At 41.9% G+C, this 26,964-nt stretch overlaps 1 protein-coding gene across 18 annotated transcripts in view; it reads right to left on the bottom strand.

The window, feature by feature from the left end:
- Nucleotides 1-25,812, bottom strand: part of DAB1 (DAB adaptor protein 1) — a 434,090-nt gene extending 408,278 nt beyond the window's left edge. For 13 of the 18 annotated variants that reach the window (XM_038003862.2, XM_007978566.3, XM_038003837.2 and 10 more), the window contains exon 1: nucleotides 25,152-25,295. The gene's annotated coding sequence lies outside the window, so the exon portion shown is untranslated. Of the gene's footprint in view, nucleotides 1-24,225; nucleotides 24,907-25,151; nucleotides 25,296-25,414 lie in introns of those variants that run through there. The other 5 variants (XM_007978568.3, XM_038003849.2, XM_007978569.3 and 2 more) reach the window with 3 other exon arrangements.
- Between the last annotated feature and the right edge of the window lie 1,152 nt (nucleotides 25,813-26,964).

Here is a 26,964-nt window from a genome sequence, read left to right as displayed (position 1 = left end):
CCACTAATACAACCATGGTGGATCTACCATGACACTATACGAGGCAGGATTATTCAAGCACTGCATGTCAGTAACAGCCTTTTTTCTATTTTTTATTTTTGAACAAGCCAAAAAAAGTATTTTTCACATTGTTTCTGGTTAATAGTAACATCTTACACTGTTCCACTGAGGCCTCTCAAGTGCAGGCCATAAATGATCTCATGTAGCCTGGCCTGTTTGTTTGAGAGAATTCTCACACAAATACACTGCATTAGCATCTAGTAATGCTGGGGAGAGAGAAGCAATCATAGCTTGTGCCCATCTAGACACATTACACAAGTCGTACACAGAGCAATCATGAAATGGGATTTATTCCGTCTCAGGCACTGACGTTGATGTGACTCAAACCTAATTTTCTAGAGGACAGCACAATTCTCATTGATTTGGGGAGATGTATTCACATCGTCTTGCTTTGCAGGTTAGCTTTCCCAGAGGCCATGCAAAAACAATCTCTAAACACCAGTGAGGAGGGTGAAAGCTCTCTCTTTAAAAAAAAAAAAAAGTGCTGAAATAAACATACCACCAAAAAGGCCATATTTTGACATGATTAGTAACATGGCATGGTCCTACCATAAGGTGCTAAATAATCAGATATGCATAAAAGCATTCCATTATGTGTGTGAAATGATTTACCTCTACCCTCAACTGTAAAAATTTGGCATTTCATATATATTAAGATGAAATCTCCCAAAGAAATGACTGAATTTATTTTACATGGTATAAGTACATAAGCAATTTCACAACAACTATATGGGAATCTCCTTTCAGACCTATTTGTACCTTGTTTTTCTCTTTCCCTATAAGATCTCTAAAATGCAATGTAGCTTATTCATGTGGTTGCTAAATATTTATTGAGTGCATAATTCAAAATACTTTCATATATGAAAAGATACTTGCCCTTACAGCCTGGTAGGGAGGCAACACACATACAAACACCCACGCTAATATACAATGTCATTTGTCAAAAGTACAGTAGGAACAGGGATGGAGAGAGCTTAGGTCTGGGAAGGCTTCTGAGAGAGTGCTTGCAACTCCCAACTATAGTCATTAAGCATTACTGCAGAGATATGACGATATGAAAACATCACAGTATGCATAAAATCACACAGTGAGCAGGGATCTTAGTGATCACCCACCCAAACCCTTTCTTCTCAATTGAGAATATGGAGGTCCAGAGAGCCCAAGGCAGCAGTTGAAGGACAGACAGATTTTCTGACCGACCTGAGATGAGAACCCGTATGTTTTACTTTATCCTAGGACTCTCTGCTATACAGCCTGCCAGGGCTTCATTTCTTTTGCCTGCACAAAGGTAACTCAGTTCAGCATAGATGACTCAGCAGAGGTGCCCATGGAGATTTGCTAAAACTGAGCTTCCTCTTTTAGGTCCCTTTTCAACATGGAGGGCCTCTCTATGATTCCAGTTGGAATGAAACAACACTAAAAAGTAAGCTGTGTTCCTGACATTGCATAATGACACCATTATACAATAGTGACTTACTAGTTAAAAGTTGATGATATATTAGCACTCTTGCCACAATGAAAATGAAGTAAAAAAATAGAGAGAGAGATAAAGAAAAAGACCTCTAATTTCACGGTACAGTAGATGTTAGAACAAGAAATGAACTTATACCTATGAGGTCAATCTCATCTTGTAGTCAGGAAATATTAATTTGCTGATATGCTTTATGCTGGAGAGTTTTAAAAAAAATTGGCATAAATGGTGCTACAAAATTTCAACCTCTCTTATGAGGATGAGCAAGAGCAGTAAAAAGGAAACTGTTTTAGTCACCACATTTTATTACACAAAGGGTTGAATCAGAAAATTGGAATGTTAATAAAACATTTTCTACATGGACTTTGCTGATTAAATAAATAGCTTCATGCTTTTACAAAGATGTGATATGTTACAGTCACGTTTAAGGGCAGTGAATCCTTTTTTGTAATTACTAATAGGGATGGTTTAATTACACCCATAAGTCCCAAGATATTGCTGCAATACACCAGCTGGGGACTGAAGTGCCCACTCTTTACCTGATTCCTAGATTATCTGGAGTCTGACATGCAAATCCCATCAGCTTTGATTCAGATCCTTCTAAGAAGGAGCTTAGGCAATATATCTTCTGCCTTATTCATAAAGAAAAATAATCACAATAGATGCATCGATTTACTTACATTGTTAACTCTCTGGGGCATAGTTACCTACTTCCTAGAGAGGAGAAATTAGCTTGCAAGTATACTGTCATAAACACAGACAGAGCAAGACCAGACAGAATCCAAACATCCCAATGCTCTGATAATTGAAAGATGCATCCCGGGACGCTTCCTCTGAATAAAAGAATGGTCCCATTAAATGATAGAAGCCTGCTATGTGAATTAGATTGAATGCACAGGACAGAAAATCCAGCCCCCATCACCCCCAACCCCTGCCCAACAAACTGGCTTTCCCAAGAAGAAAATTGGGAGACCCAAGAAGGCTTCAAAGATACAGGTCAGATTATTCAACTGTTATAAACATGCATTTCCCACTCTGATTTTCCTTTGGGAAATCATTCTCTTATCCCAGTTCTAGTCCACGCATTTGGTGGGGCTGACCTCACCCTCTGGCTGCAGAGGTCCAGTCCTGGCCATTGAGTATGAATTCTGTCTCCTCAACCCTGATCATAGTGACTGGTTCAGGAATGAAAATAGGTCCACTGAAAGCCAGCCTTAAGCCATTCTGTGGATCCACTGGGAAACAGCCCTCTCTCCTGCTAGGGTTGCTAAACTAGTAGGATTTGAGCCTGGATCGTTGGTGGCCATCAGTGCCACTGCTTGGGGAGAGCCTACTTACTAACAAAGCCAGCACAGAGAAGGCAAACCTGTGGTGTGGAAACAGTTGATTGAGCTCTTGGCTCTAGCCATAGCTGCAGCTAGGCTACACCCAGACTTGGTTAGGTGAGCCAGAAAACTCCCTTGCAGACTGAAGCCAGAATAAGCTAGACTTTTGTCATTAACCTAAAGAGCCCATATATAGTCAAAATTCTAAACTCAAGCCTCTAACTTAACATGGTAGCAGGCACGTGAGGCACCCTCTACCAACCTTCCTTCAAAATTAAAAGAATTTATAGAAAGGAAAAATACAGTATCTTGAGACTGTACCAGGGGTTAAAAGACCACCAAAAAACACAAATGTTTTATGGATACGTCAGTATGGAAAACAAAATCCCAGCCTAAGTTCACTCTATTCTTTGAACCAGAACAATATAAGCCCGTGCTGTCCAATATGATAGCCTTTAGCTACTCAGGGCTATTTAACGTAAAATTAAATAAAATTAAATGTAAAAAGAATTTCAGTTTCTCAGTCTCACTAGCTACATTTCAAATGCTCAACAATCATGTGCTAGTGGCTACCATATTGGACTGTGCAGACATAGAACATTCCCATCATTGTCAAAAGTTACAGTGGAAAATGATGGCAGTCATTCTGCCCATTCAGAAGGGGGATATAGTCACTATACTAACCAGGAAGTCAAACTGCCACAAGAGATTACTGAATGAAGATATTCATCGAAGTGTTAAGATACACATCAAAGCATTATTTATTTTTTTAAAAAATTAACAATGACTTTAATATGACAAAGAGAAGGGTAAATTATGATACAGGCATGTAAAAAATATTAAGAAACTATTAAAAGGACATTTAGAAACTGTTTTTAAAGAGACATGGCAATAAAGAGAGTTTTTAACAAAAAATAATGTATTGACAGAATAAACTTCACAAAGTAAAACATGTCTAGCAAAAAACAGAAAAATAATCATAATAGCTAATTTTGAAAACGTTTTTATGTGACAAGTAATGTGCTAAATGCTTAATGCAATACCTGTTTTATTAATCAAAATACCAGATAAAATAGATGATATCTTTATTCCTGTTTCACAGATGAGAAAATTAAGACTTGGCAAGATTAAGAGAATGAAGGAGACTGAAATGAAACCCATGCTGGTCTGACCTCAAACATTAGCCTCCTTCTCTCTAGAACTGAAAATGTGAAAAGCAATTGCCACTGAGTAGAAATATAAACAACTTTTTTTTTCTCTTTTATGATTTTTTTGTGTTTTTCCAATTCAAAAAACAAGGAAGAAGAAATTTCTTGAGAAAAAAATCCTGAAAGAAAAATTCATTACACTTGACTGTAGCCACTACATGGTTAACAGAAGGCTGCTATATGCAATGAATCCTTGCTTAAAATGGGTTAATTATGAACACTAGAAGTTTTCATATTCTGCTGAAGCTTCTGTGCAAATCTAATTTCTCAAAGTATATTGCTAGACACTAATGAAAACCCAAAGAGACACACGCATTCAAAAGATGTATAGCCAATGAATTTTCTGTTGTTTTCATCGTGAACAACTTTTTTATATCCTAACATTTTTATACTAGCTATGAAAAAGATAAATAAATATTTGTGGCATTCACTGAATTCCACAGTAACTACTAAGTTGCTCATGTTCTCACTCTGGTTTGAAATGTGCATATTTTAGTGGCTGGTATCTCAATCTTAAATGAGAAAGCCACAGAATGCTGTCATTACAGACCCTAAAACTACTCATTTGACTCACTATAAGGATATGCCCTTGGTAGCAGAACATAACAAGCTGAATTAAGGCAGCTGTAGACTTAGACAGATACAAACTTCACTGCTGTCCAGCAAACAGCTAAGAACACCCCAGAATTGCCATGGACACTGGTTTCACGGAAGCTTGTGCCATATAACAAAAGGGTTTGATAAGGAAAAACAAACAATGGGATTGAGGAAATACACAGAAATAAATGAAGGCCAATTTCCATCATTCAGCTATCCTGCAGAAACTTTTTCCTTTACCAAAAACGGTCCGATGTACCCGTTGGTATACTGACTGAACTTACACGTGAGGGAGATCTATGTAGTCATAACATACTAATCATAAAGAATAGGCCAGAATTCACCAGTGGTGATTCATAAGCTAAAAAAAGTCCTTAGGCCAGTTATCTTTAGTCCACAAAATGTTTTTTGCTTTACCTAATTTAGTGCCAATTTTTTATATTATTATTATACTTTAAGTTCTAGGGTACATGTGCACAACGTGCAGGTTTGTTACATATGTATACACGTGCCATGTTGGTGTGCTGCACCTATTAACTCGTCATTTACATTAGTTATATCTCCTAATGCTATCCCTCCCCTCTCTCCCCACCCCACAACAGGCCCTGGTGTTTGATGTTCCCTTCCTGTGTCCAAGTGTTCTCATTGCTCAATTCCCACCTATGAGTGAGAACACGCAGTGTTTGGTTTTTGATCTTGCGATAATTTGCTCAGAATGATGGTTTCCAACTTCATCCATGTCCGTACAAAAGACATGAACTCATCCTTTTTTATGACTGCATAGTATTCCATGGTGTATATGTGCCACATTTTCTTAATCCAGTCTATCATTGATGGACATTTGGGTTGGTTCCAAGTCTTTGCTATTGTGAATAGTGCCACAATAAACATACGTGTGCATGTGTCTTTATAGCAGCATGATTTATAATCCTTTGGGTATACACCCAGTAATGGGATGGCTGGGTCAAATGGTATTTCTAGTTCTAGATCCTTGAGGAATTGCCACATGTCTTCCAGAATGGTTGAACTAGTTTACAGTCCTGCCAACAGTGTAAAAGTGTTCCTATTTATCCACATCCTCTCCAGCACCTGTTGTTTCCTGACTTTTTAATGATCACCATTCTAAATGGTGTGAGATGGTATCTCACTGTGGTTTTGATTTGTATTTCTCTGATGGCTAGTGATGATGAGCATTTTTTCATGTGTCTGTTTAGTGCCAAATTTTTAAATAGAGGGATTTCACACAAAAACAAGATGTCTAACTTTTCTTGAAAAAGCCAAAGACCTACATGACTCCAGTATTCTGTTATCGCAACCATCAGATGAACCTTAACAGCGGTTTACCTGTTCCCCACCCAGACTGTTTCGCCTGCAAATACCTGGCCCTTGTAAGCATCTGAGCTTGTAGTTCTTATAACAGGAGACACCTGAAGGACCACTAAATTATACTATACCTGACACACACACATTCTTATTTCACTAAATAAATATAAATAATTTCTTCTTAGATTGCTCTTTGACCTCAGGCAATAGGAAAATAAAGTTAATTGCAGAGAAGGCTACACAAAGTAAAGGCTACTTCACATCCATGTACACAACCACAATCTCATTGCTAACACTTGGTGGCAAGGTTCTCTGTGAAGTTTCTCTGCAAACCTTCCCTGCCTCATTTCCCCTGGTTCCTGTCACCCCACCACTTTATGATCCATTCATACTAAATTACCTAGGACTCGCCATATGTGATGGTACATGTCTCCAACTTTGTCATGGCTCCCTGATGGAGAACGTTGATTTTGTGTCTTACTAGACAGAATAGCCCATAAGGGCAGCTATAGTTTACATCACACCTCACCCTGTAAGCCCAGAGCCCAGCACAGTATTCAGAACAGACTTAATGCATGAAAGACTCACCAGAAAATCCCAAGGCACCCTCAAAATACTTAAGATACTAACCTTCCCTTACTCTTACTCTGGCAAAATTCATCCTTGTATCTTATTTTTTACTTCGACAAATATCTCTTCGGTTGTACTTAGCCACCGCATTATTGTTTGTTTATTTGTGCTTCCCTGTCTATTCCTGGGTCTTGTGGGAAAAAGTCTGTGGCTTTTATAGGGTGATGTCCATGGATTTCACCATTCTGCCCAGTACCCTGCAGCAGCTCAATAAATACTGAATAAGTGGATGAAGTGCTAGAGCACAAAGCCCTTTCACATAAATCATTACTCCTTGTAATGGCGCTAAGGTAGCCATTATCCTTCTCATCACCATCATCTTCATCATTGTATCATCATTGCTACCAGCATCACAATCTCCGTTTGACAGATCTCAGAGACCCAGTGCCCACAGCTTGTATGCAAAGATGCCAGTGTCCAAACACATGCCTTTCTGTCAAATGTAGCTGAAATGCAGCCAACAGGATAGAAAGGATCTGAATCCTGTGGACAGTGATTTTTCTATGTTTCCACCTACTCCTTCACACCCTCCTGATTTAAAAATAAAATGAAAGAGTTGCTTGTTTAGATCACGTCCAAGACAAAGTCACCACCATATCAGCAAATGGTAATGTAACCAGAAGAATGCATGCAGAATTCAATTCTAGCAGTGACATGCATGATATTTTTACCTACAGAACATATCTCATATCTCCTTCCTCTAGAGTTTTCCGTAAGTTATGGATTAATAAACTTTCCCTAAGAATGCAGCATTATTAATCTTGCAAAATACTCAGAAAATATTTTATTATTCCCATCTAAAGTGAATTATGATAAAGTCCCATGTGTGCTCACAAGACATAAAGTTGCTTTCTGCAGCAAATTGTGTTTGTGGTGGTGACTGTTTTCCCCGCGCCAGTAGGATTTGGAGTAAACAAAATGTCAAACTGTCTCCTAACCCGTGAAGACAACAGAGACCACCAAGGTCACAGCAAACCATGACCTAGTTTTTGAAGGGAGAGAGAGTTAGCACAGGATGGCGTTTGTTGAAGCCCCTCCTCTTAAAAAAACTGAAAAAGAAAAAATAAAAATGGAAGCAAAGAGAGAGTTCTCTCATCATTCAACTACTGAATTCTCTTTACTATCCTGAGGCAGATTCTTTACAAAGGGAAGAGTGGTGTGACTTTGTGCAATGCATTTCACTGTCTGAAGATAAAGGCTGAAGGAGAGAAGAATGATCCGTTGTGGCATGTCACTGAGTACCAGATATAAGCTCAATTGTGTTGCATATGTTACTTCTTTGGGTTTACAAAACAACCCTATAAGAACTTAATTTTCTGCCGAGGCCCAGAGAGTGAAGAGTCTTGCCCATGGTCACAGAGCTAGTTCTATCAGCCAAGCCTTGATTTGACCATCTGTAAAATGGGGATACAAATGCCCATCCTGTCTGTCTGGTAGGACTGTTGTGAAGATGGAACAGGAAGATATCTGAAGTGTGTGTGTGTGTGTGTGTGTGTGTGTACATATATGAAATACTTGACAAATGTAAGATTACCGCTGCTAGAATGTGGATTTACCTAGATATTCACCTGCTGGCTTCCTTCATTACATCTAAATATCGAGCATTTAAATGTTGGAAAAGAACCAAAGAGTCAGACCTTAAACAAACATGTTGCACAGCAAACGGGAAATAAATGGTTCTGACTTCACTACTAACTCCTTGGTGACTTTACAATATTGTGTGCCCACGTCTCCTCCCTAAGCAAAGTCTGCTCCTCTACAGAATGAGTGGGTTGTTCTGTCAAGCTACAGAGACTGAGACAGGGAACTGAAGAATGCCAGAGCTGTAATGTTTACACAAGCACTGCTGAGACCTGCAAGCTAGCACATCGCGTTTCCATTCATTCTCCCTACTTCACGTTGAAATACGGGTTCACAATCCCTTGTCCAAATTTCCTGGGGTCTAATGTGTTCATAACGCAGACTTTATTTTCGATTTTAGAAAGGCAGCACATACTATACATTTATCTTTTATTTGTAATAGCCCTACCCGGGTTTGGGGTGACACCCAGTAATGAAACTCAATGCTTCTGGAGCAAATGGATGACTATTCCTACTCACGGGGATCAATAAAGATTCTCAGTAGCCTCATGTCACTTCAACTCAGGGTAGGTTTTACCACTAAATGAGTTAGCCAAAATCTTTTGAGTTTCAGAGCCTTTTAGATTCTGGAATTACAGAAAAGGGACTGCGTGGCTGCACTGCTGCTGCCCTACTCCCTGGGCACCCAACACTCACACAGCTTGCCTTGCCAATACAGAGTCCACTGCCAGCTGAGTCACTCTCAATTTTCTGCAAGGGCCAGGATGGATGGGATAGGGTAGGAGAAATGAGCTAATCCCAAACAGCAAGGGACTCCCTTCGTTATTTTTCTGTAGCTCGTGATATTAATAAACATTTCTGTTGGAGGTTTATTTTCCCACTCTATGAACAGGTCCTTTGCCTCTATCTCTCAGATCCACTCCTGGCCCCTTCCTCTGCTCTATGTTGCAGAAAGTTGAATGTTGCAGAAAGTTGATCCTAACCACATTTTTTAGGAGCCCTTGTCAGCTGATTTCCAGTTAGATTCATTCATTGGGAAAGACTGGAAAAAGATAGGAGGGGAGAAGGGGAAGACAGGGTATTTCTCTCCCTTTTTCTCTTTCTGCTTCAAGGTATTACCCCTAGAAGTGGTGGAGTCTCCTCCATGGTTTCAGAGCACCCATGTGTGGTGCCCACTCCCACCATGTAGACTCTTCTATGCTCTGGCAGTCCGACTCCTGGCCTTTTTCCCCATGTGGCTTGTCCTCCAAGGTTCCACCTGCCTCCTGGGGGCTGCACCTCCTGGGGTCTATCATACCATAGACGAAGCAGATAGTGTTACTGATCTAGAGGTAGGTTGGCTTCCTCCTACTGCTAATCTCCGTCTTTCACTTCTTTATCACACTTTCAGTTCTTCCAACACCTTTGTAACTGCTTTCTTATATTAAGTTTTTCCTATTAAGCTGGTATGGATCTCCTGGCTGTCACGGATACAGAGCATGTCATTAAAAGTATGAGATTGTGTCTGAAGTCATGGTAGTGTGGCTGTTATGCTTTGGGTGTGTTCAGGGTTAGCACATAGAGACACTTTTACCCTCCACACATACTGACTGGCAGAGTTTCAATCTGTAGGCTAACTTTAAACCAGCATCAGATAATACACCAGGTAAACAATCACACATGTCAAATACTTGCGTTACTACGCTGTGGGATTTGACAAGGAATTAAAAAGTCCACCTTTCGGCCAGGCGCAGTGGCTCAGGCCTACAATCCCAGAACTTTGGGAGGCTGAGGTGGGCGGATCACCTGAGGTCGGGAGTTCGAGACCAGCTTGACCAATATGGAGAAACCCCATCTCTACTAAAAAAAAAACACAGAATTAGCCCGGCATGACGACACATGCCTATAATCCCAACTACTAGGGAGGGTGAGGCAGGAGAATCGCTTGAACCTGGGAGAAGGAGGTTGCGGTGAGCTGAGATCATACCATTATACTCCAACCTGAGCAACAAGAGCGAAACTCCGTCTCTAAAAAAAAACAAGAAAAAAAAAGTCCAACTCTTGACTACACTCAAAAACTTCCTCCCCCACTGAAAAATGTATGCAAGAAAGAGAGGAAACACATTCTATTAACGTGTAAAATCACACTCTAAACCTTTAGGCCTTTTTTGTTTTTGATTTCATGCAATTCCTTTGATTTGATAAAACTGGAGGGTAACAAGGAAAGGAAGGAAGAATGAAAGGACAGGACAGAAAAGGACAAGAAAATAAAGAAAAGGCACAGTTTGGGAATAATAAGAAATTAAAAGCGTGTCTCAGAGTAGAAAACTCTTCTTTTGTTTTCATTGACTCAAAATAGTTAACTACGGGGCACTTCCCCCTTTACTGCAAAAAAGAAAAAAATGAAAACAGTGATGGTAGACTTTAAAAATTAAACGTAGCAAGTGTTTATACTGACTTTCCTCAAAAAGCCAAGTATAAAGGGCATGCAAGATAGTAGTCGTCAGAAACTCTTAATCTTCAGAGGAACCTAGATCAACAGATGTGGAACAGAACAATTGAAGACATAAAGAAGTATGGTGTTTAACAGAGTTCGGTGCTCAAGAGGCCTAAGAGAGAGAAACATACCTTGGAAAGTCAGGCAGAAGCAGGTGTCAAACTTAGATTCAGCCTATGCTGTATGACCTTTATTTTTTAAAGAAAGCAATGCTAGTCCAGTCCCCAAGTCCCCCTCCTCCCTGCCTCTCGTACTCCTAGTCATGTTGATTTATGGCTTCTGAAACAAATCAAGACGTCCTTCTCCACTGATACATTCTGAACAGTCAAATATATACAGAATGATATCTAGCCTGAGTCATATGAACCCATACAGAAAATATAGAGTGGTATCAGGTTAACCAAGTGGTTGCATTTTCTTTTCCTTAATCTTGTGTTACATGAGACAACCTCTTTTATATCAACCTAAACTAGTACTGCATATATTATCTTCATTCCAGAAAACACAATGAAACATGTGCTGATGACAGAATGTGAGAGAAGGGGAAAGGGGTTACAGCATTTGCTCAGGGAAGAAGAGGAATTTGAAATGTTATCAATACTGATGTCATAAGGAATGACTTTTGGAGTGAAATGAATATATGCCCTGGATCCTAAAATAATTTGGGGAGAAAGAGTAAGAGTGAACTTATGGAAAGATTAATGGCACAAGGGACACCAGAGAGACGGAGAGAAAACTGGCAGATAGTAATCACCAAATATCTCTCTCCCATTTTTTTACAGATATATGTTACAATTTCCAAACATAATGGTGCTTCCTCACATAGTCAAAAACCCTGCCAGTATTTGACTATATTATTGACATAGTATATCTGAGGATCTTAAGTCCATGTGATGAAATGGAAAGAGCACTGGTTTGGGTGCAAAGAGACCTGGGTCTCTATTCTAGCTCTGCTTAATGACCTGGACTCATCTTTCCATTTCTCTAGGCCTGTGGCTCCTCATTTGAAAGTGGGAATAACACTCACTGACCTAAGATATGCCTGAAAAGTCAAGCTAGAACTGGGCAACCAGCCAAAATTTGCCCATCGGGCAGCCAAATAACTGTGGTCTACCCGAAATACCAGAATAGTGTGTCAGGAGTCAGACTCTGGCCCCCAGGCCCCAGTGCCTGTTATTCACGCTCCACAGGGTGTCTAACCAGAAGGGAACTGTGCCCTCCTTTGCAGATCCCTTCTCTCTCCATAGGAAAGCCAGAGATGTCCTTCAAAAACCTTGGCCTCTTGAACAAAGTGACTAGCAGCTACCCTGGTTGATCACCCTCTCATTAGCTCCATTCCCTACTCCACATTCCCATTGGCCCATCGGGACAAAAGATGTCCTTTTAAGCCCTCTGCACTATCAGGCTGCAAAGGAGGGCAGTGACCTGTCAAGGGTGGTGCTAAGTTACCCAGAGTCCTTTCCTTAAGACTTTTCTAGGTATCAAATGAGAGCCTGTGAATCACCTAGTACAGACATACCTACTTTTCTTTTCTTTGTTTGTTTGTTTTTTGAGATGGAGTCTCGCGCTGTCACCCAGGCTGGAGTGCAGTAGCCGGATCTCGGCTCACTGCAAGCTCCACCTCCCGGGTTCACACCATTCTCCTGCCTCAGTCTCCTGAGTAGCTGGGACTACAGGCATCCGCCACCACACCCAGCTAATTTTTGTATTTTTAGTAGAGACGGGGTTTCACCACATTAGCCAGGATGGTCTCTATCTCCTGACCTCGTGATCCAGCCGCCTCGGCCTCCCAAAGTGCTGGGATTACAGGCGTGAGCCACCGCGCCCGGCAGACATACCTACTTTTATTGTACTTTGCCTTATTGCACTTCACAGTTATTGCATGTTTTTACAAATTGAAGGTTTATAGCAACCTTGCATCAAACAAGTCCATCACCATCATTTTCCAACAGCAGGGGCTCACTTTGTGCCTCTGTCCCATTTTGGTAATTCTCACAATGCTTCAAGCATTTTCATTATTATTACATTAATTATGATTATTTATGATAAGTGAACTTTGATGAAACTACTGTAATTGCTTTCAGGCACTATGACCCATGCTCACATAAGACAATGAACTTAATAAATAAATGCTGTATGTTTTCTAACTGCTCCATTGACTGGCAGTTCCCCCATCTACTTTCCCCTTCCTCTGGCCTCCAAATTCACTGAGACACAGCAAAACTGAAATAGGCCAATTAATAACCCCACAATGGCTTGTATGCGTTCAAGTGAAAGGAAGAGTCACAAGTCTCTCACTTTAAATCAAAAGCTAGAAATGACTAAGCTTAGTGGGGAAGGCATGTTGAAAGCTGAGAAAGGCTGAAAGCTGGGCCTCTTGTGCCAGATAGCCAAGTTGTGAATGCAAAGGAAAAGATCTTAACCCACTCTGTGCAGCTCGCTGCCAGCACTTATTTCTTGGGGCAAACAAGAAACAGATTAAAGGACATTAAAAGTGCTGTTCCAGTGAACACATGACTGATAAGGAAGAGAAATATCCTGATAGTGGATATGGAAAGAATTTTAGTGGTGTGGATAGAAGATCAATCCAGACACAGTCTTTCCTTAAACCAAATCCTGATCTAGAGCAAGGTCCTACCTCTATTCAATTCTATGAAGGCTAAGAGAGGTGAGAAAGCTCAAGAGAAAATTTTGAAGCTAGAAGACCTTGGTTTATGAATTATAAGGAAAGAAGCCACCTCCGTCACATAAAAGAGAAAGGTGAAGCAGTAAGTGCTGATACAGAAGCTACAACAGGTTATCCAGAAGATCTAGCTAAGATCATGGATGAAGTTGGTTATACTACAAAACAAATTTTCAATGTAGACAAAACAGCCTTATATTGGAAGAAGGTGTCATCTAGGACTTTCACAGCTAGAGAGGAGAGGTCAATGCCTGACTTCAAAGCTTCAAAAGACAGGCTGACTCTGTTGTTAGGGGTGAATGCAGCTGGCTACTTTATCATTGTGAAAATTCTAGGGCCCTTAAGAATTGTACTAAATCTACTCTGCCTGTGCTCTAAAAACGGAACAATGAAGCCTGATTAACAGAACATCTGTTTATAGCTTGGTTTACTGAGTACTTTAAGTCCACTGTTGAGACCTACTGCTCAGAAAAAAAGATTCCTTTCAAAATATTACTGCTCCTTGACAACAGACCTGGTAACCCAAGAGTTCTAATGAAGACATACAAGGAGATAAACGTTGTTTTCATGTCTGCTAACAAAACATCTATTCTGCAGCCCATGGATCAAAGAGTAATTCTGACTTTCAAGTCTTATTACTTAGGACATACATTTCATAAGGCTACAGCTGCCATAAATAGTGATTCTTCTGATGGATCTTGGCAAAGTAATTTTAAAATATTCTGTAAATAATTCATCATTCTTAGACCAGTGCAGTGGCTCACGCCTGTAATCCCAGCACTTTGGGAGGCCGAGGCAGGCAGATCACCAGGTTAGGAGATTGAGACTATCCTGGCTAACACAGTGAAACCCCATCTCTACTAAAAACACAAAAAGAAATTAGCTGTGCATGGTGGCGGGCGCCTGTAGTCCCAACTACTCGGGAGGCTGAGGCAGGAGAATGGCTTGAACCCGGGAGGCAGAGCTTGCAGTGAGCCGAGATCGCGCCACTGCACTCTAGCCTGGGTGACAGAGCAAGACTCCATCTCAGAAAAACAAAGAATTCATCATTCTAGATGCCATTAAGAACATTTGCGATTCATGGAAAGAGGTCTAAATATCAACATTAATAGAAGTTTGGAAGAAGTTGATTCATGGCTGACTTTGAGGGATTCAAGACTTCAGTGGAAGAAGGAACTGCAGATGTGATACAAATAACAAGAGGACTAGAATTAGAAGTGGAGCCTGAAGATTAAACTGAATTGCTGTAATCTCATGCTACAACTTTAGCGGGTAAGGAGTTACTTCTTATGGATGAGCAAAGAAACTGGTTTCTTGAGATGGAATCTACTCCTAGTGAAGATGCTGTGAAGATTGTTGAAATGACAGAAAAGGATTTACATAAACTTATTGATAAAGCAGTGTTAGGGTTTGAGAGGACTGACTCCAATTTTGAAAAAAGTTCTACTGTGGGTAAAATGCTGTCAAACAGTGTTGCACGCACGCTATACAGAAATCTTTCATGAAAGGAAGTGTCAATCAATGTGACAAACTTCATTATTGTCTTATTTTAAGAAACTGACCCAGGTACTTATCTTCAGCAACCACCACCCTGATCAGTCAGGAGCCATCAACATTGATGTAAAACCTTCCACCAGCAAAAAGATTATGACTTGCTGAAGGCTCAGTTGATCGTTAGCATATGTGAGCAATAAAGTATTTTCAATTAAGGTATGTACATTGATTTTTTTACATAATGCTATTGCACCCTTAACAGACTACAGTATAGTGTAAACATAACTTTTATTGACACTGGGAAACCAACAAATTTATGTGACTCTTGATTGCAATATTCTCTTTATTGCAGTGGTCTGGAATGGAACTAGCCATATCTGCCATGGATGCCTGAATTTATTTAATAGTAAGCATTCAAAAACACCCATGGTTTTCCTCCTCTCCTGATTATATGCCATTTAGAGTAAGAAATACAGGTAGCATATAACGAAAATTAATATATAGCTAGAAAACATAATTTTAAAGATAACATTTACAATGGCAATGACAAAAATATAAACCACCTAAAACTAAGCTAAAAAGTGCATGCCGTTTGATGAAAATTATAAACTGTATTGAAAGACATTAAATAAGAATCAAATAAATGGAAAGAGTTACTGTATTAATGGGTAGAAAGACTTAGGTTCAATGTCCTAATGACAGCATTATCTTTTAATCAGTCTATAAATTCGATAAAACTCAAATCAAATCTCAACAGTATTCTTGCGAAACCTTGAAAGATGATTATAAAATGTATATGGAAGAAAAAGGACCAAGAAAAGCCAAGACACTCTTGAGACACTTTTGCAGAAAGACATTTTTAGGGATGTGTCCTGGCCAATACCAAGGTTCATTAAAAAAGCTATAATAAAATTTGGTTAGGGCAAAAGAGTGGCTAAAACATATGCTTAGAAATTGACTCTAACTTCCAGGAAAATAATTTTTCCATATGCAAGAAAATTAGAATAAATGCATACCTCACACTACACACATACACACATACACGCACACACTCCACATGGATTAGAGAACCTAAATTTGAAAGGCAAACAAAACAATAAAGCTTTTAGAAGATAACAAAGGAGAATATCTTCATGACATCAGGGTGGAAAAAAAAAATGCTTTCCCAAACAAGACATAGAAAGTGCTAACCATAAAAGATTGATAAATTCAACTACATTAAAATTAAGAAGTTAGATAGCAGAAGGTTGGCAAAAATCCAACTTCTATGTGGCCTATAAATCTATTCAGCTTCCCAAGGCATAAATAACCTTTTTGCATTTATTGGAACTATATTCTGACAATACATGCCATAGCTCAGATTCAGCATATGGTTGGCCCATCTTTGACTTTGTCCACAATTAGATTACTAGCACTACTTCTTTAACCTGAGTATATTTGAATGGATGTGGCTTATACCTAGAACTTTCGTAAGACATTATATATGTTGTAAGGCATATAATACTGCTCAGAATAACATTGCCTGCAATTCAAGACAAGCACCACCACACACCATCATTATAGGCACTGCTACACCATCACCAGGGAATAGGATTGTACAGAATCTCTTCCTTCCCCTCTGTGCAGTGTTTTTCTATGTTTATGATCATTCATACTACAAAGTTCACTCTTGTTCTGCTAACTGCTGGGATTTAACTGCTGCTCCAAAAACTGCCAGGAGAAATCTTTATCAGTGAAAGCAAGGATAGAAAACCCTGGGGTAGATCAACTTCTAACCCCGCAAGAGAAGGTAATCTACTGTCTCCCACACAGCCACAATTTTATACCAAAAGCCTCCCGCTGTGAGCCTGTGAGTCTTCCATTTCCCTTCTCCTCTCACTCATTCTACCATGCATTCTTCACCAATATTCTGCCATTCACTCTACATGTTCACATATATACCATAATATATGAATAGAGTCTGAGATAATAAGAAAAGAAAATTTCACGCACATATGACTTATGTTTAAGGCAAACTTTTTCAAGAAGGTGTCCCTTGCATATATCAAAAGAGATGCTTCTGTTGGCATGATAGTATCTAACAATAACACTCTGTTACTGATAGTAAGTTATTTCTTGGGGACGCCCAACGAATGGAACTTCATAAACTTTCAATGCATTTCATGTCAGGGTACTGAGTAATTACACAGCATTGTAATTTTAAAATTTCCTCTTTGAATGAAAGCAGTTACATTTATAATTTTTCCTATAATGAAGGTAGATAGTTCTAGTGAATCAACTGTTTTAATAGGACAGATTTGGATAAGTAGTTATTGTTAATGATTTTAAGAGATGTCAATAAAACACAGAAATGACTTTCAACAGATAATTATTATAATTCACTCCCAAATCTAGATTACAAAATAAAGAACTGCAATAAAAAATGATTTTCAAGTCCACTGATCACAAAGAATTTCAATATTGTCTATGGAAAACAATTAATTTACCCTAATCTTTTTGCCCAAATTAACTTAATGAACCACAGGAGACTGAACACATTTAATTCAATTCAATTGAGCAGAAACTTATTGAGCATCTACTACATTCCAGACACCAGAGTTAAAAAGGGAAGCTACATTTCCTTCCCCTAAGTAGTTCATAAATGTCCTTTATTCCAGTATAATTATTAGGCAAAATACTATTTCTTTCTTACTATCTATGTAGTGACTAGCTAGACAGTTTATAAATGTCCTTTATTTCAGGAAAATTATTGAACAAAATACCATTTCTTTTTATTATAGATATAGTGATGAGCCAGAAAGTGAATGAGAATTCAATGGAATTATTTAGGTTTGTTCTGGAAAAATACATTCAAAAGAATTATCAAATTTAGGAGAGTGACTATGTCTGCCAAGAGAAGGGGGCATATGATCAGAGAAAGGTTACTAGGAGGTTTCAACTGTGTTTGTCTGGCTTTATTTCATTAGCTGAGTGGTAGATACAAAACTTTTTTTTTTTTTTTTTTGAGACGAAGTCTTGCTCAGTCGCCCAGGGTGGACTAGCTCCACCTCCCAGGTTCACGCCATTCTCCTGACTTAGCCTCCCTAGTAGCTGGGACTACAGATGCCCGCCACCACGCCCAGCTAATTTTTTTTTGGTATTTTTAGTAGAGACGGGGTTTCACCATGTTAGCCAGGAGAGTCTGGATCTCCTGACCTCGTGATCCACCCACCTCGGCCTCCCAAAGTGCTGGGATTACAGGAGTGAGCCACCGTGCCCGGCCAAAACTTTTTATTATATTGTTATTTATACTTTTTGTGTGTCTTAACCCATTGATGCCACAGGTTGCAAATTGTTTTTTGTGAAAAATCAGACTTTGGCGATGACCTTGAGCAGTAGGATATAAATAACACCCACAAGCTCAGCATTCCAATAAAGGAACACTAGGCATAAATGGGTTAAATATTACGTCCTACATTTCAAATCACACACATTATTTTCATGATAGAATGACAACTACTCTTAAAAAGCTTAAGTGATTCTCTACATTTTTCCCAATCGATTTCACAAGACACTGAGAAATGCTACTTGAAAGCAAAGGTTCTATGGCAAATGAATTTTTAAAATTCTTCATGAGTTAAATGACTTTAGTGCAGAAAATCTCTGAACCTTTAACATATCAGTAAATACCATATCTTACTAAGGACAGGATATGTAATTCAATACTTTCCAAAAATGTTTGACATGGAACTTATTTTTCCCTCCGAGCCCTCTTCCTTTTGAAATATTCATAATGATATTAGGGGACATTAGTGTTCCCTGGGACACAGTTTGGAAAATGCTCTATTAAAAAACCCATTTTGATGCATGTTCTACATTACTACTCTACCCAAGTATGCCCATCCCTAAGCCAATAACCATCCTTCATGCTCGCCTGACTTTGTCCATGAAGTCCTATCGGTTTGAATCACCTGTAAGCCTTGAGAAACTCCTGGTCAGCCTTCAAGATCTAGATGAAATGAAGCCATCCCCAAGCTTTCCTTTCTCCAGGTAGAGTAAATTACCACCTCCAGAGGTTCCATAGCTGTATAGATATTTTCCACAGCACATCTCCTGCTGTAACAGTTATTTATGCATAAAACCAGGTCCCTAGATGGGAAACTGCACAATTGCATCTTGGTACTCTTCACAATGCCTAGCACAGAGCCAGAGCCAAGCACAAAGTAGGTGCTCAGTAAACCTTTGTTGAATGGACATAGAAGTGATGTTTATGTGTATGACCAGAATTTTGTTTCTCAATTTCCCAGATTCTCTCAATGCCTATTCACAGCTTTTCTATTATTTTCAATTGCAACACTAATAAGAATAAAAACAAAGAGACATAAAGACTGAATGTGACAAAGACTGAGATAGAAACGAGGAAAGACAGAGACAAAGAAAGAGCAAAGAAAGAGATGCCTGAACTGATGGATACCAAACAAACAGATCATGAGTCCATTCAAGAGATGCAGAGATTGACCAACAAAGAAAATCGTAAATCAATATGAAGCTCGGAGCAGAGACATGGGGTTGGTAATTTGCAAGACTCACTGTAGGTGGTCAAGATAGCCAATTTGAATTCATGCTGAACTACTTACAACTATTTGAGAGGGCCCATCCCCTTATTTTGATACCCTAAGTTAAACAGCCCGCCTTTACCACCACAAAATTTTCATCATTTTAGCTGTCTTCTATTCAGCAGAATTTTATTTCTATTTTCCTTTCTGTTTATGAGACTCCCCCACTGGCATTGCAGATTGGTTATATGTCAGCTTCAAATAAAATAAAATAATAATAATAAAAGCAAGCTGGCAATTTCTTTCCAATAGAATATGCTACATATTTCATAAAAGAGATGCCAGAGGAGTTTTACGATTCCTGAACCAAAACCTTCCCCCATCTGAAGACCAAATGGAAGAAAAATAAAAAGAACATGTCAAAGAAAAAGAAACTTGAACATTTGCTCTCCAATCAAAGGGAAATATCCAGGTGATTAATTTGATTAATGACTTGTTTTAATTTTTTTATATGAGTTCATATCCTGATATGCATTTCACAGATTCAGTTCAGTGCGAGTTTTCATGGATATAAATGTACATACCAGAGGAGGGGTTTTCTTTTCCTACTGACATGCTTTTTTCAGTACAGAATGTCTAGCTGGCTCATGCTCTTAGCCTGACAACACCTTCTCTGCCAAGTTTTATTTATATTTTCAAGCCACGTCTCTATCCTGGTATAGGAGACAATCTGGTCTAGTGAAAGGAGCACTGGACAAGGAGTCCAAGAACCCCGAGTTGCGAAGGTGTCTCTCAGCTGTAAAGTTACGTATCTCTGCAAGTCTAATATTCTTTCAATGTGTAAATTAGGAGAGTTGACAAACACACCTCTAGAATTCAATCAAAGTCATTTTACTTTCCTCAGAATAACTGTGGAAAAGTAAAATGGCATGGAAATTTTAACATGATGTGTACTTCCACAACTCCTCTTCACAAACAGCCAAAATGTGTAAGGAAATATTTCCAATTAAAAAAAAAAAAAAACAACTTTGCCTAAAATCCTAAAATGTATCTCTTCCTAAAGATAGACCAGATACTATTGGGATACATAACTCTCAGAATATCAATGATAGAAAATTTTTTCATTATCTAGGGGATGGGTTTTTATCTCATTTGAAAGATAACACTAGGCCCGGTGCGGTGGATCACGCCTGTAATCCCAGCACTTTGGGAGGCCGAGGCAGGCGGATCACCTGAGGTCAGGAGTTTGAGACCAGCCTGACCAACATGGAGAAACCGTGTCTCTACTAAAAATACAAAATGAGCTGGGCGTGGTGGTGCATGCCTGTAATCCCAGCTACTCGGGAGGCTGAGGCGGGAGAATGACTTGAACCTGAGAGGTGGAGGTTGCAGTGAGCCGAGATTGTGCCATTGCACTCCAGCCTGGGCAACAAAAAAAAAAAAAAAAAAAAAAAAAAAAAAAAAAAAAAGAAAGAAAGAAAGAAAGAAAGAAAGAAAGAAAGAAAGAAAGAAAACACTAATAGCTAAGTAACTGTTCATGCTAGGTATTATTCTAAGCACTTTGTGTTACTTCCTGTAATCTTCATAATTTTATGACGTAAGTACTGTTATTTCATTATAAAGAAAACTAAAGCACAGATAAGGTAGATCAGCTGGCCAAGGCCACACAGCTTGCAGAGCTGGTGGAGCTGAGATCTGAAGCCAGGCAGTCCAGAAACCAAGTCCAGACTCCTTACCACCTGTCAAACCACTTTTTAGTTTGAGAATCTCTGCTGACCACAGCTAGTAACTGAGAAAAGCAGTAATGCTGTTTCTGCATTACTAATTGCCTAAACAATTATTTACTAATTGATTACTAATTGTTACCTGATTAATAAACATTTTCACAGAGTAACCAGATGTGAACCATTACTAACCAATGCCTGATAGAAACTGCCACAGAGTCACAAGTGTTCAAAATGCCTATCATTGTCCCATTCCCTGTTGATAATAAGGTAACACCATTTTGTGTGGCTAGCATCTAAAAATGGGGAAATATGCAGCTTGCTCCTATAGAAGTCTTACTATTTCATTATTCTCCATTAAATTTTACACCCTGGGAACTAGCTGGGATCACTTCCTCACTCAGAGGCAGCATAACAGTGGTTAGGACAGCCCCTGGAACAAGAATGGCTGGGTTTAAATCCTAGTTCCATCCCTTATTTGCTATGTAATCTCAGGCCAGTTACCAAAATCTTCCTGTGCCCCAGTTTCCTTATCTAGCTAATGCAAATGAGAATACAAGTATCCACATCCTAGGGTTATCTAAAGATTAAATAAGTTAATATGTGTAAAGTGCTTAGAAGCATTCCTGACTCTGAGTAGCACTCCATAAAGGTTAATTATTCTTTTTTATTAACATGAAAGGTGACTTGCCAAACATCACAAAGTCAGAAGTAGCTGGATTCAATCCTGGTCTTCCCATTCCAAATGCCATCCACCTTCTGGAACAGAATTCCATGCTGTCTATTACTAAGAGTTATCATTCTCTTCAAATCCTGCTACGTGCCAAAGCACCCAATCATACGATTTTCCCCCTAAAACTGCTCCAAGACCCACAAGGTAGGTAATATTGTCCGTTTTGCAGATGATGAAAGCAAAGTTGTGAGAGGTGAAGCGATTCATCCTCAACTGCCTAACTCAACCACTGAGTATTCTTTGTCTCAGTAAGTCCTAAATAACATTAAAGTTCCTGACAATACCCTTCAATTTATACTATTTTTAAAGTGCCATCTAAAAGACATAAACTGTGATTTTCTTGCTTTGTTTGCTTTATTAGCTTGAGAGAAGGATTAAATCCCAGCAAAAACAAAATGTTTGACTTGAGTGAATTATCAAAATGAAATGCTGCCTCCATTAGATTCTTCATCTGCCTGCAGGGTAGCTCCAAGCATCCTAAATCTACCAAATGCAATTTTTTAGATGGGTACTATCAGGTACCAAGCCAAACACTCACCCATTTAAGAAAAATTACTTTGGAGGGCAAAGGGGAATGAAGAAGAATATTCCTCTCTGGGTTGGGAGGAGAAAATGAACAATACGTGATACAATCTCTTCCCGGCAGCCTCACACAATGGTGTGTCTTGCAAATGAAACATACTGTGAAACAGCTTGTGAGATGAGCTTCATCAACAATAAGTAATTTTTATTCAGATTTTATCGTTGACTACAATGAACATGATTAAACGTTTCAGATATGCCTATTCAGACCTTAAGCAAACCACTAAAAAATAAAAACTACTAAAAATCATCTTCTAAATCTGCTTTAGAAGAGACTTAATTGCCAACTCGATGGGTAGAACTGAATTCCTACTTGATAGCAGCACCGTTCCCAAGAAGATGGTCACAACATATTTGCACTTCCCACCTCGGCCTCTTTTCTCATCCCTGCGGATCCTCCCAGCGTTGCCAAATAGTTACAAAGTCAGTCCTTTCAAACCACTGCATTTTGAACTTCCTAAACCTTTAAGAGAGCCTCTGTGTACGGAAAAGAACAATAGCGCTTCAAAAGACCTTTCTGCGAGTTCTTCAATACTCCATTTGAATGCTGGGGTTTCAATCAAGAACATCAGCAGACAATTTCTGATTGCTTAGAAGTTGACTTTTATACAGCTTTGATTAGGTCGCCCTTCTCAATAGGAAATCAAGAAATTCTTTGATCACTTTCGGTTCCCAGAATTGTCACCAAGCCTTGTCAGGATAGGGAGTGAAAGACACGGGGGTGGCGGGGGGGCCCTACTCCTTCTGACATCTCCGAACCCCCATCTATCTTCGTGCCTGCGCAGTTCCGGTGCCATCCAGAATCACTCATCACGGAGATCACAAAAACAATGGGTGCTAATTCAAGGGGTGGGGATGGTTTATAATTTTATGGATTTCCCAAAGACCTATAATTGGCACATAAATGTACCAACGTGAACTGGATAATTAGGGGGTTCTAAACGTAAGCCACCTTTAATTTATATGATTACTTGAAAACGTTAAGTGTTGTAAAGTGTAGTGGAATCCCCACACGGCCTTTATTCAAAACTATCAACACTGCGAAAGTGTATTTAACTGGCCAGCAGGAGGGGAGCAGGAAGGAGGTGGAAACGACGGCGCGGATTCTCGCCCGGGTCCCTGTTGACTGGCTAGGAGCTGCACTGGAGCATCCAGCTCGCAGGCGGGCTCGCCCCCGTCCAGCTCCCAGGCGGAGAAAGGCGCTCTCGCTACCGCAAGCCCTACACTCGCCCCTCTTTCTAACGGAGTTAAACACAGGCGTGCGCCGACATCCAAACGCACACGCAGACACCGACCCACGCGGGCGCGCACCCCAGCCTCGCGACACACACACACCGGAGCGCACAGATGCCCGCGCCGTGGCGCTCTCCACTCCGCCCGCCGCCGAGAGCCGAGCGGTCGCCAAGCGCCCCCGGCCTCCCTACCCCCACGCCATTCCTTCAGACTCTCCCAGCCTAAGCGGAAGTGCCCCAGCAGACCCCCAACAATGAGGACTTGTGCGATGCAGTTGGGGGTTGGGGGTAGTTCACACGGAGTGAAACGTACACAGTCTGGCAGGTCTGGGAGCAGCCAAGTGGCGTCCGCCTCTCCAGGCAGCGTTCCCTTGTGCCCACTGGCCCCCATCAGGCCCACCAGCACCACCAAAAAACAAAAACAGAGAAAAGAAAAAGTGCCTTAAAAAGTGCAGAGAAAAGATGCGCCCTCCCACCAGGGCACAATAATACTCCCCGGGACGCAGCCAGCGGAGGCAGAGTCCTGACTGCAGCAGTCACCCTGGTTTTGAAATTTACTTTGTACACTCACCCAGTGGCCCCTTTCAGACGCCGCGACACGACCTCCCCCCATCTCGGACTCCCTGCCTCTGGGTTCTCTCGGCGGTTGACACCCTCTTGTGTGCCTGCCTTACGAGCCGAACCACAGAGATTTAAAGTTTCCCTGGTAGGAAAAAAACACACAAAAAAACCCAAAAAAACTGAGCTCTCTGCATCCAAGTCAGAGCGTCTGGAGCAGAAAGAAGGAAGAGAGGCGGGCTGGGGAGGGGACTAACTGGGCGTGTGGGCAGGGGGGTGCTGGGGAGTGGATGGAGGGGGTCGAGCGGCAAAGAACAGAGTCCACAGAAGATCCGAAGAAAGGCAGGGGTCCAAGGAACGCGGGATCCAGTTCTCACGGTGCCCGCGAAAGGGCTGGGATTACTGGGATAGAGTCGGTTTTTCGAGAGGTCGAAGCCGAACCTAGCTACCGAGGAGTAGGGAAGTGAGAACGGGGTTCGGCCAAGTGAGGAAGAGAGTCTGGCCACCAGAGAGGCAGGGAGGGAGTTTCGGGAGCACGGGACAGCGGGAGAAGGCAGGCTCGAGGACCGACAGAGCCAGGACCGCAGGAGGAAAGAGGGCGCAGGGGGTCTTGGAGAGAGACGCGTGTCAAGGGTGGACAAGTCTGGAGACAGGATCGCGCGTGGTCAGAAGTAGGGAGACAGGGGCGCGGGGGTGGGTGGCAGGAGAGAGAAAGAGAAGTCGCCCCTTTCCTCCCAGCAAGTGGAGGGAGAAGGCGAAAAACTGCTGCAGTCGCCATCCTCGCAGCACCCCTAGCCAAACTGCTGAGTGGCGCGTCCCAGGAGCCCTCCTCCGCGCCGGGGGCCCCAGCGAAGCCTCCTGGCTCCCCGGCGCCGCGTCGTCGCGGGGCACCTGACGCGCTGAACTCAAGGGTTGCCGCGCGCCCCCGCCGCGCCTCACCTCGCCTAGCTCAGAGCATCCTCCTCCGCTGCCGCAGCCGCCCAGGAAGCGGCTACCCATGCCCGGCGGGCGGCGGCACTCAGGCGCGCTCTGCAGCCCGGGGAAGCCCGGGCGAGCGCCGAGCTGGGTCCATCCTCCCCGGGAGCCACGGGCCCCGCGTCAGAGTAGGGGGAGGAGACCGCCACCCGCGCGGACCCGCCTCCTCCCGCGGCCCCCACCCCGCCGGTCCCCGCACCCGCCCGGCGCCCAGCGGCGCCGCTCACCTACTAGCTCCCCGGCCGCCGCCACCGCCTGGTAGTGCTCTCGTCGCCCCGGCCTCGCGGCTCCAGCTCCCTCCGGGGCGCTCTCTGCGCAGCCTGAGCGCGCTCCGAGAGCTTAGCCGAGCCGCGGTGGCGACGAGGAGGTGGAAGAACGAGCGAGCGAGCGAGCGGGGGCGCCGCGGCTTGCAGTCGCGCCTCTGGAGCCCCTGCGCTCTCTCTCCATCCTGGCGTGGAAGCGGGAGAGACAAGCCGAGAGCGAGGGGTCCCCGCCCCAGCCTCGCCAGCGTGAAGAGGGTAAGGGAGGGGGTTGTCACAAAGTATCCAGTGTTTTCTCCTCCATCACCACCACTGGCCGCAGCTCCGCCTGGCCCCTCTCATTTTTCTCTAGGGTCTACCCTTTTATCCAAGCCTCGAAAACATACGCATACCTAAATATACGGAGTGCCAGTATGGGCGAAACCACGAGGGGAGTCTCTGTGAGGGCATGTTGCCCCCACGCCCCTTGGCAGGAGGGGGCGCTCGCCCCCAGCCGCCAGCGCAGGCTTGGTGGCTCCTGTTTTGACTGCGGCTTCCCAGGCAAAGTTGGGCAAGTTGGGAGGGAAAAGGCTAGCATGTGTCACGTTTCCGTCCTAGGAAAGACCCGTGCTCCTGAGAGTATGCAGACCGTGGTTAACTCCGGCTTACTCCCCCCGACTCCCTTACTCGGCTCTTAGAATGACTGGGAGTAAACAATCCTCTGATCCGAAGCTGTGCGGGAGGCGGCTCCAGCGCAGTCGGTTGCTCCTTGCTTAGGGTCCTAGCTTACAAAGATCCTAGAAACACCAAGTCGCAGAAAAGATTGGGTCATTCTGAACATTCTTCCACCCTGAGACTGGATTCAACTCCAGGAAATCCCTGTTGTGTGGCATACCTGTCTCCAGAGGCCTGAACGCAGGAGGAGAGAGGAGCCTGGAGAATCAAATCAAGTTGATAATGTGTAGATTCGCACTGCACACAGAACACCCGGCTGGACCTAGGTGCAGAAAAGGAAAGCAAGAGGCAGGCAACCCTTCCTTAAAAAGTTTACCCTTATTCTTTTAGGGGCTACACTTCTGTTTTCCAGCTGTGTAATAACAAAGCTAATGCGATGGATTTGTGCTTTTCTGTTTTGGGTTTTTTTTTTTTTTCCTCTTAGCTTCAGACACTCACCCACGGAAATTTAATGAAGCTTTTAGGGTTGTTACCTCCAGAATCAATGGGCTAAAAATATTTAGCCTAATGCACTCCTTGTGGAGCCAGTAGGTCCAGGGCTGGTACATACAGAGTCATCAAGAGACCCTCCCTTTCTCCACAAAATTCACGACCCATTAAACTTACTCCATAATAACAGCTTCCGCACAAATGGAGGCCTGAGCAAACGGAGGCTGTCACGCACCACCTGAAAAGACAGCAATTTACATAGAGACAAGAAAAATTTGTGAGGTCATAGCAGAATGCAGTCTTGCAAGAAGAGATGATCAGATGAAACTCCCAAAAAGGTGGGAGGGAGGTCCTATCCCTGATACTGCTCGGTT

The sequence above is a fragment of the Chlorocebus sabaeus genome, chromosome 20 (genome assembly GCF_047675955.1).
Source record: "Chlorocebus sabaeus isolate Y175 chromosome 20, mChlSab1.0.hap1, whole genome shotgun sequence".
Classification (NCBI taxonomy): Eukaryota; Metazoa; Chordata; class Mammalia; order Primates; family Cercopithecidae; genus Chlorocebus; species Chlorocebus sabaeus.
This window is presented reverse-complemented; position numbering and strand designations above follow the sequence as displayed.